Source organism: Tamandua tetradactyla, chromosome 19, assembly GCF_023851605.1.
Source record: "Tamandua tetradactyla isolate mTamTet1 chromosome 19, mTamTet1.pri, whole genome shotgun sequence".
NCBI classification, from domain to species: Eukaryota; Metazoa; Chordata; class Mammalia; order Pilosa; family Myrmecophagidae; genus Tamandua; species Tamandua tetradactyla.
Window position 1 is genome coordinate 47,349,205 of NC_135345.1, and position 15,781 is coordinate 47,364,985.

Consider the following 15,781-nt stretch of genomic DNA (forward strand, 5'->3'; position numbering starts at 1 on the left):
TGTAAAAAGACCCCTGTTCATTTCATTATGAAATGAATGTGTATTCTTACAGGATTCCAGCCCTGCTGGTCTCATTAGAACATCAGATGAGAAATCAGCAAAATGTTTTGAGGAATCCTCACTAATTTGTAATTCCTTACAAAGATCACATATAGAAATGATGTATTACTTTTATAATATAGATTTACACATATATGTAGTAAAATAGGGATTTTAGGGAAAATACTGTTATTCTGCATAGCATAGTAATGTGTTATTTTCTTGTTGGAAGAGTTCTATGCACATTGTTTTAATGATTTAATAGTCAGGAGTATTTTCTTATTCAGGCTTCCATCATTGTGAGAATTAAAATGAAGTTTTGTCTTCCATCTCTCATTCGTCTAGGGGACTATTGTTTAACGCATTATGATTTTGATTTCTATAGTTAAGATGACTAAGAATATTGAAAAGTTGTTTCCTAGTTCTCAAACACTGCATATAATTTAAAAGATTTGGAGCACAAATATCTTAGACAAACAATACAATTGTATTGTATCATTGTTATTTGTTATAACTGATAGAAAATCTAATGGTCAAATGTGGTCAATGGAAATAAATGCATTCATCATTAACATACATTTTAATTCTTTGCACTCAAGATAAATATGCTACCCTTTCCAATCCACTGCTCCATAGAAAACTTATTGCCAGTGAGTTTGTGAGTATGCCTAGCTTAAGGTAGGAATTTATCAAGCCCTGTCATTTAAAGAAATGTTTTAGTTTCATTTAAGTATAATGGTATTGGGCTGCTGATCAACATGATGGCAGCATAAGATGCTCCAGAATTCCATTCTCTCACAGAATCTTTGAACAAACTCATGGTAACTTTATCCTCAAATCTCCAGAAAAATGTAAAGGTTTGCACTAATTGAGTGAGTGCCAAAACAAGACAATACAGCTTTGAAAATAGTAGAAGGAGCCTGAGGCACCTTACTGGCTCCACCCCTACTCCCTCCCCAACAGAGTGAAGACCCAGCCTGTGTTCCATAGTGGACCTCTCACCCTGTTCACGAAGATAGTAGAGTAACCCCTATGTACAAACTGGGGTAACTGTATGTCTTTAATCTACCACAGCCACCTTGGCTGATATTGCTGAGTTCATAGAACAAATCCTTCAGGCTCAGCAAAAGTACTTAGACTTTGTAGTCAAAGTAGTGCTTGAAAATTGCCTTGCCTTTGGTTTCCACATAGCCCAACAAGGAGGCATATTACTATTGATAACACCTCCTGCTATATGTTGTGTGATGGTATGCCTATTTCCTCCTTGTCTTGTTATGAGTATGTTTGTTTTAGTACATAAAGCAAATATCTTGTTTTCTTCTTATCATATAACATAAGTTGTATTGTTAGTGTTATAATATTTAAGGTACAGAATTTAAGTATTTAAATGATAATATATCAGATTTGTAAGTTATAGTTTAGCAAGTTTAAGAGTGAAGATCACCTAAGATCTTGCACCCTATTCTGGAGAGATGTAGTACACTTCTGGTTGTACATAGGACAGTTGAATATTGTTAGGTGAAATATATGTTTGTTATTGTATTCCACTTAGAGATTAATATGGTTTAAGGTGATGTGTATAGCTGCAAGTTGACAAGGAGTGGACTGAGATGGTTGGGTTCAGGTGTCAACTTTGCTATGTGATGGTGCCCAGTTTTCTGGTCTGGCACGCACTGCCCTAACCATTATTACAAGGATATTTCATGGCTGGTTGATAAACTAGAAGGCTGATTTATTAAATCATCAGTCAGTTGATTGCATCTGTGACTGATTACATCTGTGATCAACTAAGGGTGTGTCTTCCACAAACGAGAGAATCCAGTTGGGTTTAGACTCAATCAGTTGGAGATTTTAAGGGAGAAGAGAATTTTCACTCCTTCTCCAGCCATAACCCTCTCCTGTGGAGTTCATCTAGACCCTTCATCAGAGTTGCCAGCCTTACTGCCTGCCCTATAGATTTTGGACTCTTTCCTCCCTATGGTAGCATGAGACACTTTTATAAATCTCATATTACAGATATCTCCTATTGGTTCTATTTCTCAGGAGAACCTGAGAAATATGTGTAGGTTAATACCTCATGGGAGGTAGAACAAGAGGTGACTGAAATCCAACAGCAAGCTTACTAACTGCAAAATATACCAACAGATCCTTGTGGGACCTATTCGTCTGGCTCCTGGGGGTTGGGTGTTGATGGGCATGGATACATTCAATGCTCCAGACAGGCTTGATCACCTTGTTTGGACAATGGTAGGTATAGGAATCATGAAAGCACTTTGATTGTGCTGTAACAGCTGTATTCACAAACTTTTATTGTCAACATAGTTGAGAACCATAGTCCTGTAGGCCTAAACCATCTCCACCTTTAAATCTGAGATGGGAGGTGAGTTTTGATTTTGAAATGAATGCAAGGTAGAAGGCTATACCTAGTCAATAGGCCAATGGGTGAGCTGTCAGGGAAGTCAAGGAAATGCTCAATGGATGTTTCTTAACTCTTGCCTACCCTCTCCCACTTTTCCTTTCTTGCTTGTTTGTGTGCAGGTCTTTTGTATGTTTCCATTTTGAAGAAACTGCAAGTAGCCCAGGGAAGATGTTAGATCTCAACTGAGGAAAAGCAAGATGCTGAAATATGGAATGGCCTAAACATACCTTGAGCCAAAAACTGGGAACAAGAAGCCTTAACTGCTTGCCAGGGCAGAAACTCTGCATAAACTCTGTTTGATATGTGCTTTTTGTTCAGTGGTAGGGTTCTCTCTCCCTGGGGTGTCTAAAAATTCAAAACTCATTCAGCCCAGGTGTACCTCATTTCTGACAGAAATAGGGCTTGTGGAATGTCATCCATTGACTCTGACTCAAGCAGTTGACCACCCTAGGTGACTGGCCGTGATGAGACTTTTTGCTCTTCTTTTCTGACTCTTTGTGCTGTGTAAGTAATAAAGTTGTCATTTGCTGAAAATCTCTATTTTACCTGAGTCCGTGTTCCCACAACTCACCACATAATAAATTGCTCCACATGTTTTGTAATGGTAGTGGTCTGAAAGACTGAACTATTTCCTAGTTCACCCTTGTCTCTGACTCACCCTCTCAGAATTTGCCTTGTAATCAGAAGCAGCTTGAAGACAGATACAGCACTGTAAGGAACACTTAAGAGAAAGGGCCTGGAGCAAAGGATTACCATCGTAAAGACATATTAGAGCACTCAGAAGGTAGGAAGCATTCGAATTCCTATAAATGGGGGAATTCCTAAAGCCAGGTGTGTGCCCAAGCCCAGGATAAAACATAATCCTAGAAAAGATGGAGAGTAATTGAAGCAGAGCATCAGCCAATTTACAGACTGCATAAGTTTTTGTTGTTGTTTTTTTTGCATTGGCTTGTTTGATTTTATTAGCTTCTGCCACTCAAGGAACTGTCTGTCATGTTGCTGCCTGGACACAAACCTAAGAACAGATACGTCAGGACTAAATCCAAGAGTTAAAATATTAAAATGCAACAAAAGATTATAAAGCAAAGGAATCGGAAATCATGGTCGCCAAAGGAAAACCATCAAAGAAGAACCAAACATTGGCCATACCAGACGAAGATTTTCAAGACCAAAGAGATAAAGGAAAACACAGTGAAAGAACTAAAGTATATTAGGAAAGTGATGAATGGACAATATGAGGACCTAAATAAAGAAATAAAATTTTAAAAAGGAGTCAAACACTACTACTAGAGTTGAAGACTACACTCATTGAAAGGAAAAATTCCCTAGATGTTTTAAACAGCAAATTAGGGCTGACAGAAAAAAAAAATAGTAAGTGACTATGAAAACAAGAAAACTGAAACGATACAGGCTGAGGAGCAGTAAGAAAAAAGAATGAAAAAGAAGTGAACAGCCCAAGGGATTTGTGGGTCACCATGAAGATACAAATATATGTATTATGGGAGTCCCAGATAGAGAAGATAGAAAGGGGCAGAAGGAATTGAGAAAATTGGGAGAATATGTCTAAATTTAACAGAAAATATTAATATATACATTCAAGAACACCAACAAACCTCAAACAAGATAAACTTGAAGAGATCCATGTTTAAACACAAGTTGTCAGACTGTGGAATGGCAAGGATAAGGAGGAGTTTGGAAAGCAACAAGACAAAAGTAATGTGTTTAGTATAAGGAAGCCTCAATAAGATTAAGTGCTGATTTCCCACCAGAAGCCTGCAGGCAAGAAGGCAGTAGAATGAGATATTTAAAGTACTGAAATCAAAGATTTTCCAATCAAGAATTTTATATCCAATGAAAGAGTCTTTCAAAAATGAGGGAAAGATTAAGACATTCCCAGATAAACAGAATCTGAGGACGTTACTGACCAATAGACCTGCCCTACAAGCAGTAGGGAGTCCTTGTAATGGAAAGGAAAGGATACTAGACAGTGGATCAAAGTGGCATAAAGAAATAAAAACCTCTAGTAAATTAATTATTAATACCAGTATTATTATATATATATTTGATATGTGACTCCAGTTTTTACTTCCTACAGGTTCAAAAATCCAAATGCATTAAATGCAAAGATAAATATATGGTTTTGGACATGCACTGTACAAATATATGATTTGTAGCATGTACAACAAAAAGGTGGGAGATGGAGGGATATAGGAAGAGAGTGAGGTATGCTACAAAAGTTAAGTTGATGTCTTATATTGTTATATATTTAAGATTTTAAATTTAAGTTCCATTGTAAAAACAAAGAAAATATCTGAAAAATTTATACAGAAGGAAGTGAGAAAGGACTCGAATGAGAAAGGACTATAAAAAATCCATATTAATATGAAAGTAGGCTTTAATGGAAGAATTGAGGGACAAAAAGTTAAAAAAAAAAACTTACAAAAACCAAATGCACAATGGCAGAAGAAAGTCCTGCACTATTAGTAGTTACTTTAAATGTAAATGGATTAATCTCTCCCATCAAAAGCAGACATTGGCAGAGCAGATAAAAATACATGACCTAGCTATATGTTGTATACAAGAGATGTACCTTAAATTCAAAGACATATGTAGGTTGAAAGTGAAAAAATGGGAAAAATATAGCATGCAAGTAGTAACCAAAAAAGAGCTGGAGCAGCTATCTAATATCACATAAAATAGACTTTAGGCCAGAAACTGTAACAAAGGACAAAGAGAGTCATTATCTACTGATAAAGTGGTCAATTCAACATGAACATGTAACAAATATAATATGTATGCAACTAACAGCAGAGCCCCAAAATATGTGAAGCAAATACTGACAAATTTAAAGGAAGAAATTGATGGTTCTGCATCAATAGCAGGAGACTTTAAAACATCACCTTCTAGAACAACTAGACCGAAGATCAATAAATAAACACAAGATCTGAGTGATAGTCTAAATCAACTAGACCTAATGACATATATAGAATACTTTACCCAATAACAACAACATATACATTCTTTTCAAGTGCACATGACTCATTCTCAAGGATAGACCATATCTACGTCAAAATCAATCTCAAAAAATTCAGAAACATTGAAATCACACAATGTATCCTCTCTGACCACAAAGGAATGAAACTAGGAATCAATAACAGAGGGAGAACAGGAAAATTCACAAGTATGTGGAAATTAAACAATGTACTGTAAAACAATCAATTGGTTAAAGAGGAAATTGTAATGGAATTTAGGAAATATCTTGAGGGAATGAAAATGAAAATGTAACATATTGAAATTAATGGGATACAGCAAAGGCAGTTCTGAGAGTGAAATTTATAGCTCTAAATGCTTATATTTAAAAAGTCAGAAAGATTTCAAATCAGAGACCTAACATCAATATGGGAAGAACTAGAGAAGGATGAGTAAACAACCTAGAGTGAGAAGAAAAAGAAATAAAGATTAGAACAGATATAAATCAAATAGAGAATTTTAAAAAATAGAGAAAATTAATTAAAATTAATTAAATTTAACCAAAATTGATTCTTTGAAAAGATCAATAAATTTTACAAATACTCAGACTGACAATGAAAGAGGAGAGAGAGGATGAAAATGACTAAAATAAGAAATGAAACGGTGGACATTACACTAACCCAATGGCAATAAAAAGCATTAAAGTATACTATGAACAATGTATGCCAACAAATTTGACAACCTAGAAACACACAAACTACCTACTTTGACTTAAGAAGAAATAAAAGATATCAACAAACAACAAGTAAAGAGATTGAATCAGTATTCAAAACATCCTATAAAGATAAGTTCTGCCCTTAATGGTATCACTGGTGAATTTCACCAAACATTCCAAAAAGAATTAATGTCAATCATGCTCAAACTCTTTGACAAAATAAAAAAAGGGACACTTTCCAACTCATTGAGGCCACTATCACCCTAATACTAAAGCCATATAATGATACTACAAGAAAAGAAAACTAAAGACCAATATCCATTAAGAAAATACATGCAAAATTTTCATAAAAACACTAGTAAACTGAATCCGACAGAACATTAAAAGAATTCTACAACATGATCAGTGGGATTTATCCCAGATACGCAAGGGCGGTTCTCACAAGAACATCAATTAATGTAATTCACCACATTAATAGGATGAAGTAAAAAACAAATATGTGATCATCTTGATTGACCAAAGGCATTGGACAAAATCCAGCATAATTACTTGTTAAGTACACTTAAAATACTAGGAATAGAAGAAAACTTCCTCAATATGATAAAGGACATATATGGAAACTTACATCTAACATCATACTTAATTATGAAAGACTGAAAGCTTTCCCTCTAAGATCAGGAATAAGGGTAAGGATGCTTGTCCATTGCTTTTCAACATTGTCCAGGAAATTCTAGCAAGAGAAAATAGGCAAGAAAAAGAAATAAAAGTCATCTAAATAGGAAAGGAAGAAGTAAAATTTTCCCTATTGGCAGGGATGTTGGCACTGTCCTAAGCAAAGAGAATCCTAAAAGTCTACCACAAAGCCCCTAGAGCTAATAAATGGATTTAGCAAAGTGGTGGGAACAAGATCAAGATGCAAAAATCAGTAGCCTCTCCACACACTAGTAAAGAAAAATCTGAAGATATTATGAAAAAATTCATTTGTGCAAAGTAGTAAATTTATCTGAGGATAAATTTAATCAAGGATGTAAAATACTTTTACATGGAAAACTACTATCCATTGCTAAAAGAAGTTAAAGTAGACCTAAATAAATGAAAGGAAAGTCTGTGTTCATGGATTAGAAAATAAATATTATTGAGAGGTTAATTCTACCCAAAGAGATTTACAAATTCACCACAACGCCAATCAAAATTCCAATCATCTATTTTTTTCAGTAATAAAGAAGCAAATCATCAGCTTTAATGGAAAATTAGGGGGGTCAATGTAGCCAAAACCATCTTGAAAGAAATGAACAAAATTGGAGGATTCACACTTCATGCTTTAAAATTTTTTTTTACAAAGCTGCAGTAATTAAAGCAGTATGGGACTGGCTCAGGTACAGAAATAAAGACTGTGTGGATTTGAAGGTATTATGTACCCCAGAAAAGCCATGTTTTAATCTTGACCCAATCTTGTGGGAAGCAGACTTTTCTTCTAATCCTAAAAGGTTGAAACTTTTGCTTAGATTATCTTCATAGAGAGTGGTACACACAACAGTTGTTGTTGTGACCTTTGATTAGATGGAGATGTGCTTCCACCCATTCCAGGTGGGTCTTGATTAGTTTACTGGAATACTTTAAAATAGGAAACATTTTAGATAGAGACAGAAATGACAGAAGCCTCAGAGGTGACAGACATTTCAGAGCAAAGCTGACACAGATATAGATGCTTCAATAGTGACATAGATGTTTGGAGATACTTGGAGCCCAGGAAACATTGCCATGAGATGCTAAGCAAGCCAGAACCTGGAAAGAGCCAAGGGAAGCCAAAAGATGAAAGTCAGCCTTAGAGAAGCAAAGTGAGCAACCCTCATAGGAAAAGAAACGGAACCCAGGAGCAAGAGACCAGCAGATGCCAGCCATGTAACTTCTCAGCTGACAGAGGTGTTTTAGACCCTGAAAGCAAAGGTGGCCAGGAGCAAAGGACCCATTGGCCTTTCTTGAGTGAAAGTAACCTCTTGACGATACCTTAATTTGGAAACTCACTTCCTTGGAACTGTAAAGTTGTAACTTATTAAATTTTGCTTTTTAAAAGCCATTCCAGTTCCGGTGAATCACATTCTGGCAGCGTGCCAACTAACACATAGACCAATGGAATTGAGTTAACTGTTCAGATGTAAACCCCCAGGCCTTTGGCCATATGCTCTTTAAAAAAGGTACCAAGACCACTCAGAGGGGAAAGAATAGTTTCTTCCACAAATACTGCTGGAGAACTGAATAGCTGTATGCGAAAGACTGAGGGTAGACCATATCCTCACATAAAAAGTAACTCAAAAACAAATAAAATAAAAGACCTAAATATAGGAATTAAAACTGAAAACCTAGGAGAAAACATACAGAAATATCTTAAGACCCTGTGTTAAACAGTGATGTCTTAGACTTTACACCAAAACCACAAGCAACAAAGAAAACATAGATACATGGGACTGCATCAAATGAAAAACTTTTGTGTTTTGAGGAACTTTATCAAAAAAATAAAAAGACAGCCTACAGAATGACAGAAAATATTTAAAACCATATATATTGTAAGTTCCCCCAGAGTTACAAAGAAATTTTACAACTTAGCAACATGATCCAATTAAAAAAAAACACTACCCAGTTAAAAATTGGAAAAAAAGTCTTTAATTCATATTCTCCAAAGAAAATACAGTAATGGCCAATAAGAACATGAAAAAATGTTCAAAGACATTAGCCATCAGGGAAATGCATAACAAAACCACAGTGAAATACCATATCATACCCATCAGAATGGTTACAAAAAAAAAAAAAATGACTGTTACAATAAAAAAAAAAAAACTAACAGAAAATAGTAAATGCTGGATAGGATGTTTTGTTGGTCTGAAACTTTTATGTATCCCAGAAAAGCCACGTTCCTCTACTCCAATCTTATGGGACAGACATATTGTTGTTTGGAGCCTTTGATTGGGTTGCTTCCATGAATATCTGACCCGCCCATTGAAGGTGGGTCTTAATCCTTTTATTGCAGTCTCGATAAAGAGAATAAAAGGCAAAAGATATAGAGAGAGCTCAGAGCTAACACATAGGGCAGAGAAATGAAACCAAGAGACACAGATGTTTGGAGATGCAAAGCTAAGAGATGAAACCTAGAGTTTGCCCCAGAGAAGCTAAGTGAGGACCCATAAATGCTTAGAGAATAAGCCACTGGAATCAGAAGCCGAAAACAATAAATCAAGAACAAGGACCAGTAGACATCAACCACATGCCTTCTCAGCTTACAGAGGTGTTCCAGATGCCATTGGCTTTTCTTCAAAGTCTAGGTATCTTTTTCTGGATGCCTTATTTGGACATTTTCAGGGCCTTAGAGCTGTAAATCTGTAACCTAATGAATCCCCTTATTAGTAAAAGCCAATCCATTCCTGGCACATTGCATTCCAGTAGTATTACAAACTGAAACAGATGTACATATGTAGGAGCACTTGTTCGCTGTTGGTGAGACTGTAACATGGTGCAACCACTATGGAAAACAGTTTGTCAGTTCATCAGAAAGTCCAGTATAGAATTATCATGTGACCTGAACATCTCACTTCTATGTATATATCCAAAAGAATTAAAAGCAGGTACTTGAGCAGATGTTTGCCTAGGCGTATACTCAAAAGAATTGAAAACGGGGACTTGAAGAAATATTTGCCAACAACGTTTATAGTGGCATTATTCACAATTGCCAAAATATGGAAACAACTCGAGTGTTCATCAAGAAATGAATGGTAGACATAAGAGGAATATTATTGAGTCATAAAAAGAAATGAAGTTCTGTTATATGCAACACATAGATGAACCTTGATGACATCATGTTGAGTGAAATAAACTAGACACAATAGGACTAAGAATGTATGATCTCACTTCTGTGAAATAGGTACAGCAAGCAATGTCATAGAGTCAGAAACTAGAATACAGTTTATCGGGGGTTTGGGTGTTGGTAGATAAGGGGGAGTTAATGCTTAATTGGTTCAGGGTTTGAAGTGATGGAAGTTTGGTAATGGATAGTGGTGACTGTAGCAAAATATTTTCAATGTAATCAACTTCACTGAACTATACATGTGAATGTAGTTTAAAGGGAATGGAGTTTTAGGTTTTTTATATATGTTACTAGGATAAAAATTCACACACACAAAATAAAGAGCTGTGCAACACAAGCAGTGAACCCTAATGCGAGCTATGAAGTAGGGTAAATTTAATAATATTGCTTTATCAATTTAACAAAGGGACCACACTAATGCAAACTGTTAATGATTGGGAAAACTGTGTGTGCGAGAGGGTGATGTAAGGGAACTCTGGATTTTCTGCATGATTTTTCTGTAAACCTACAATTTCCCTAATACAATATATTTTAATAAATAGACAATGCTATCTATGCAAAATGCAATATTATTAAAAAAACCTCATATAGAGCTGGAATAATATTTGATTGCTTTCAGTTTATCTTATAATCCAAAGCCAGAGAGCTGCTTAGTCCCTCAGGGGAAATAATGCCACAGCACCTCATTTTATACAAAAATGATTAAGTGAACTTAATTGAATAAAACATTTAATAAAAAAGAAACTTCTTTGGGAAAAACAATGTTTTGCAATTGTATAGTGTAGCATTTCTCTGATATGTGTGTTTTAGCAATGACTTTATAATATTCAAAATCAACTGTGTTTGTTACATTGTTGACTGTAAGAAAAATCAAGTCAATTTCTCTCTGTACAATTTTATATGTATCTTTCTTCTCCTGATCAATTGCTTATCAGATTCCATGGGATTAGAATAAAGAGGTGAATTTTGCTTGAAAAGTTTTTTAATTATCTCACATGAACTTCCCTATGGAAACATGTATTTACAAGTTTAACTTTTAATTTTTAATGATAATTTATTTCTTCTATCTGAAAAATGATTTAACGCTAAACTGATGATACAAAGTACCATTATAGACTGTGAAATAATTAAATGGTGCTTTTTTCAGAATAATATCTTGCTTGTCCATTAAATGTTAAAATATAGTATTTTGCCCCAGGATTATAGTGTTCATTTTCTTTGACACAGATAAATATGTCTACCATTATGTTGTACAGAAATTTCAGTTCATGCATCATTTGCACAGTATATATTTTATTTTAATAATACAATTGAAATAACCTTGAAATTTTAAAAAGTCCTAAAATTCTATCAGTTTTTGAGATGTAATAAGACTTTAAAAAGACTAAATTAGAGTCTTCTTACTGTCCACAAAGGGATAATATGTGTATATGATAAAGTATGAAAAATATACTTGTCAATATTTATTGGCTTTTAAACTCAAATTTTGGGTAGAATGGAAAAAATATTTTAGTATGATTCTTTTATTTTTTTGCTGTAAATTTAATAGCTCCTAAAATTTTGGAGATGCTATTTCAAGGATGTTGACAAAAATATTTGTGAACTGTTACCTTAAAGTAAGGACTAAACCGTTTCTCTGAAGAAATGTATTTCTGTCATAGATAAAAGCATTCTAAACTAAATTGTTTTAAAATGAGTATGAAATATAGAATGTTTGGTGCTCTGCTGCTTTGTATTCAAATATAGATTCAAGTGCCTGAAATTATTGAGACTCTCCAACTACAGCAGTCAGAAATATCCCATTTAGGCTTTTATCCCCTTAGTCATGCTAAAAATTCAAATATGAGCTCTGAAAAGAGAGCGTATACATAGTCAAATATATCCAATCCATTTTATATTTAATGACATTTAGCTGTAGTGAGGCCAAATGATAGTCTCATGACCAAATCCATAAAAGCTGGGAAATAGTTGTAAATAACTAAAAATGAATTACTTCTGCCACTTCTGATTCTGTGTTGAATTGTAACTAAGATGATGGTTTCTGGAGTAGGACTGCCTGGGTTCAAATGCCACCTACAAATTAGGTGACCTGAGCAAGGCATGCAACCTCTTTGTCTCAGCTTCCTCACCTGTAAAATAGGGATATAACCACACACGTTATATAAGATTTTTATTAAGTTTATATGATTTAAAAAGCATTTTGAAGAGTGCCCAGTATGAAATTAGCACGTAAGGTTAGATAAACACATTTACATATGAACCCTGGTCCTCTGCCTCTCCTATAATGACAAAACATCTTCACTAAAGGATTTATTTGTATTTCTGTTATTGTTACATGGTTGTTCAAAGAAGCTTTATTTTCAGTAGCCAAAACCTTAAATCGATCGGAGTGCTTCCACAGATGAATGTCCAAATAATCCATGGTGCATATTTACCATGGATTACTACTCAATAACAAAAAGGAACAAACTCTTAATATATGTAACAATAAGAAGATTTGAGATAGGAAGTGCAGCAAAGGACTTTTCACATTGGTCACATCCAAGAGTTTCTCTTTAGAAGGATGTCTTGAGGAGGGCTTGTGCTTTGGTTAAGTACATTGGGTACTTAAGTCCAACAGGACTCTTTGGTTTTCTTTAAGAAATATTATCTGGGATGAAAGCTGACTGGAATTCTCACCACTGTTTCCCACCAGCTTATCTTTTGCCCAGATTCTCTCATGAGCAGAAGCTTTCCTTTGGGTGAATGTCACTTCCTTCAAATGTCTCTCTTGGTTTTCCTGGTGCTTTTCCATTTTGTCCTTATGACCCTGGCCAATCCACAAGAATATCACCAATACTCTTCTTTTGTCTTGTATTTTCAAACCATATTCACCAAAATTGTCCTGATTTGCAGTTGCTTCTTTCATTAGGAGTTCATTTGTAAAATCTGCATACTGGCCGTATGCCCTCAGCCCCTCATTGTGAGCCTCGGTGGTGACTGGGTCCTCAGGCCAGTAATTGTTGCAGAGAAGGCAAGGTCTAGTTTTGTCATGCACACAAAAACATGGGTGTATGCACCTGTTTCTCTGATATTTTAAAAATTTATTGTAATATATGACAACCAAGAAAATATCAGAGACATTTCTAACATTATATTGGAAATTGAGAACTCTTTTTCCCTCTTGGTAGGACAGTATCCAGGTTAGAACCAAGTATGCATTTTGAGTAGGTGATTTGGACGTAGTTATACATTCAAGATCTAGTTCTAATCAAGAATGGCAAATGATAGTGGAGAAGAAATTATTTAGGTGGATGCCAGCAAAATCAAAGTTCCTAAACTGGATTTCATTATTTAAGGAAAATATGACTTTCAAATGAGCATAGTAAGAGTTCACCTATTTGTCCTGAAAATACCAGTCAGTCTGTCAACCTTTATTTCAAGATGATAACTAACTCATTTGTTCCCTTTTATAGTATTTTCTATTTTCTTGTGAGTGAACTTTTTGTCATTTTGCAATGAAAGAAGTAGCAAGTTTTATGCTGAAATATCATTTTAAATATATTTTGAAGGATTCTATGTATACTGTGTTGTTGAAGTAATCCATTCAGTAGACAACTGATATGGTTAGATACCTGTCATGATTGTTTCTTTTGACCTACCAGAGACCTATAATTATCTTGATTCATATAACATGTAGGCTTTTTTCTCACTTGCTTTTATTTGTCCACACACTCCAGCCAAAGATTACAAAAACCCCATGTACAGTTGTAGACGTAGGGCTTATTGCTCATTGTAAAGAAGAATACTACACAGAATAGGAAACTGTGGGGTGTCTCAGCAACATCCTGTCGGAATGTTGGAAAGGACTTATTACAGAACTTGGCAGGCTCCTACTGGCGATTTGTGGGAGAGTTTAAGGAAGTTTGGCTTTTCTCTAGACTGTGTGCTATGAGAAAGCATGGGTCATTCTATTATTCAGTATCTGATATATTTTATCTAGGAAGAGGGAAGACTAGAGTCATGCTAAAGCTGCAATTGGTAAATAATCAGCAGTCACTAATATTATCCAGGAGAGGGGGATATGGGTCATTTTGGAAGTTTGGACAATGCTCGTGTTTTTTGTCTTATATTCAGGCACAAATATGATTTGGTCTTTTTTTTTTATCATGATACATCAGAAGCTTTATCTGATGTTGATGTTCTGTTAAATTGTTTATGGACCATAGAAGAACACCAGTGTCTAACTCTGAGTGCCTGGTGGTCAACTAGTAATATGCAGATCCAGCCGTTCTTACCAGGCCAGTTCATGGAGATCAGGATAGCTATTCTTTTATTCACATTTATTTCCTGGATTTTTCTTCCGATACTCGAACATAAGGATGCGTACTTTCAAGACTATGTTGTCTTTCTTTGCTCAGCTATCGTCTTGCCCGTGTCATTAGGGAGATTTCAGTAGGACTAATTATGCAATTTTGGACTACCCTCTTACACGGCAGAGGTCTCTGGTCCATGCTCCTCTAGTTAATATCTCTTTCTCATAGGAGCACAACATCCATCACTTGTCCAGGCCTATTTTTGTTATGCTGCAGGGCTTGATCTATTAGACAGTACCAATTGGTCATAATTTGCAGTTCCTTTCAGCCTAGACTATTTTGCCTTCATCTTACCCTTACTTGATATGTAGAATCTATATAGTTTAAGCATTTGATAGGTTTAAGGAACACAAAAGCTAAGACGAAGAGATGAATGGCACAATATTCAGAGACCTCACATAGGTAAGCCAAGAAGGGACCTTATAGGGCAAATATTGACGAGTGAAGGACCAAGTTCACTTAAAAAACATCAGGGGATGTTTTTTCCCCCTTTGGTGTGCTTGCCTTGCTCTGAATGCCTATTGTGGAGTAAATCCCAGATTCCTTGGGATTGTGAATTCTATGACATTTTTAAAATCAACTAAGCCTCTGTAAATCAAATATGCTTTTTATTTCTTTTACATTAAATTATCCTTGGACTCTAAAGAGTTCCTTTTAAGGATTTTCAAGGCTCAGTAGCATAGAAAAGTCTTTTGTTTCTTCTTATACTCTCCCCATGTTTCAAAATACATTTTTGTTATCACATGAGAATAATTATGCTTAGTATAACATTTAAATAGCTGTGCAGTAAAGCTTCTCTTCCTTTCTTTTAAGAAGTACACTTACCTGATCAATGCATCTGTGGCCTTGCTCATCTACACATGGAACAAACTTTTTTTGTTTGTCCTGAGTCATTAGAATAAATGTAATGTTGTAGACAAAGCACGAGTTCTGGAGTCATACTGAATCCGAATCTTGACTCTACCAATCTAAACTCTGTGCATTGAGGCAAGCTATTTAGTATCCGTTTGCTTCTGTTTTCTCATCTGTAAAAGTAGGCAATGATAGTAACTTCCTATTTTGAGCCATTGCAAGAATTATATGAGTTTCACTATACATAAAGAATTTAATCAATATCCAGCACATAGTAAGCATCCAATAATTGCTATTATCTTCCTTCAAATATTCCCTATTCTATTACCATCTGTGATGGTTTGAAACTGTATGTATTCCAGAAAAGATCCTGTTCTTAAAGCTAATCCATTCCTGTGGGTATGGACCCATTGTGAATAGGATCTTTTGGTGAGTAGGCTCTTAATTCAGAGTGGGTCTTTATCCACTTACTGGAGTTCTTTATAAGAGAATAGAAAACAGAGAGAAGACACAGAAAACACATCCAGAGAAGCTCAGGTCAAAAAGCCAGAAAAGCTGAGGGAGGACAAACAGAA

General features: G+C 35.2%; 1 long non-coding RNA gene across 4 annotated transcripts in view; it reads left to right on the plus strand.

Moving 5' to 3' along the window:
* LOC143663197 (uncharacterized) overlaps nt 1-2,982 on the plus strand; it is a 129,126-nt gene extending 126,144 nt beyond the window's left edge. For all 4 annotated transcript variants that reach the window (XR_013165860.1, XR_013165858.1, XR_013165861.1 and 1 more), the window contains one exon: nt 2,578-2,982. This is a non-coding gene — a long non-coding RNA (uncharacterized LOC143663197). The remainder of the gene's footprint in view (nt 1-2,577) is intronic.
* The last annotated feature ends 12,799 nt before the right edge of the window (nt 2,983-15,781 follow it).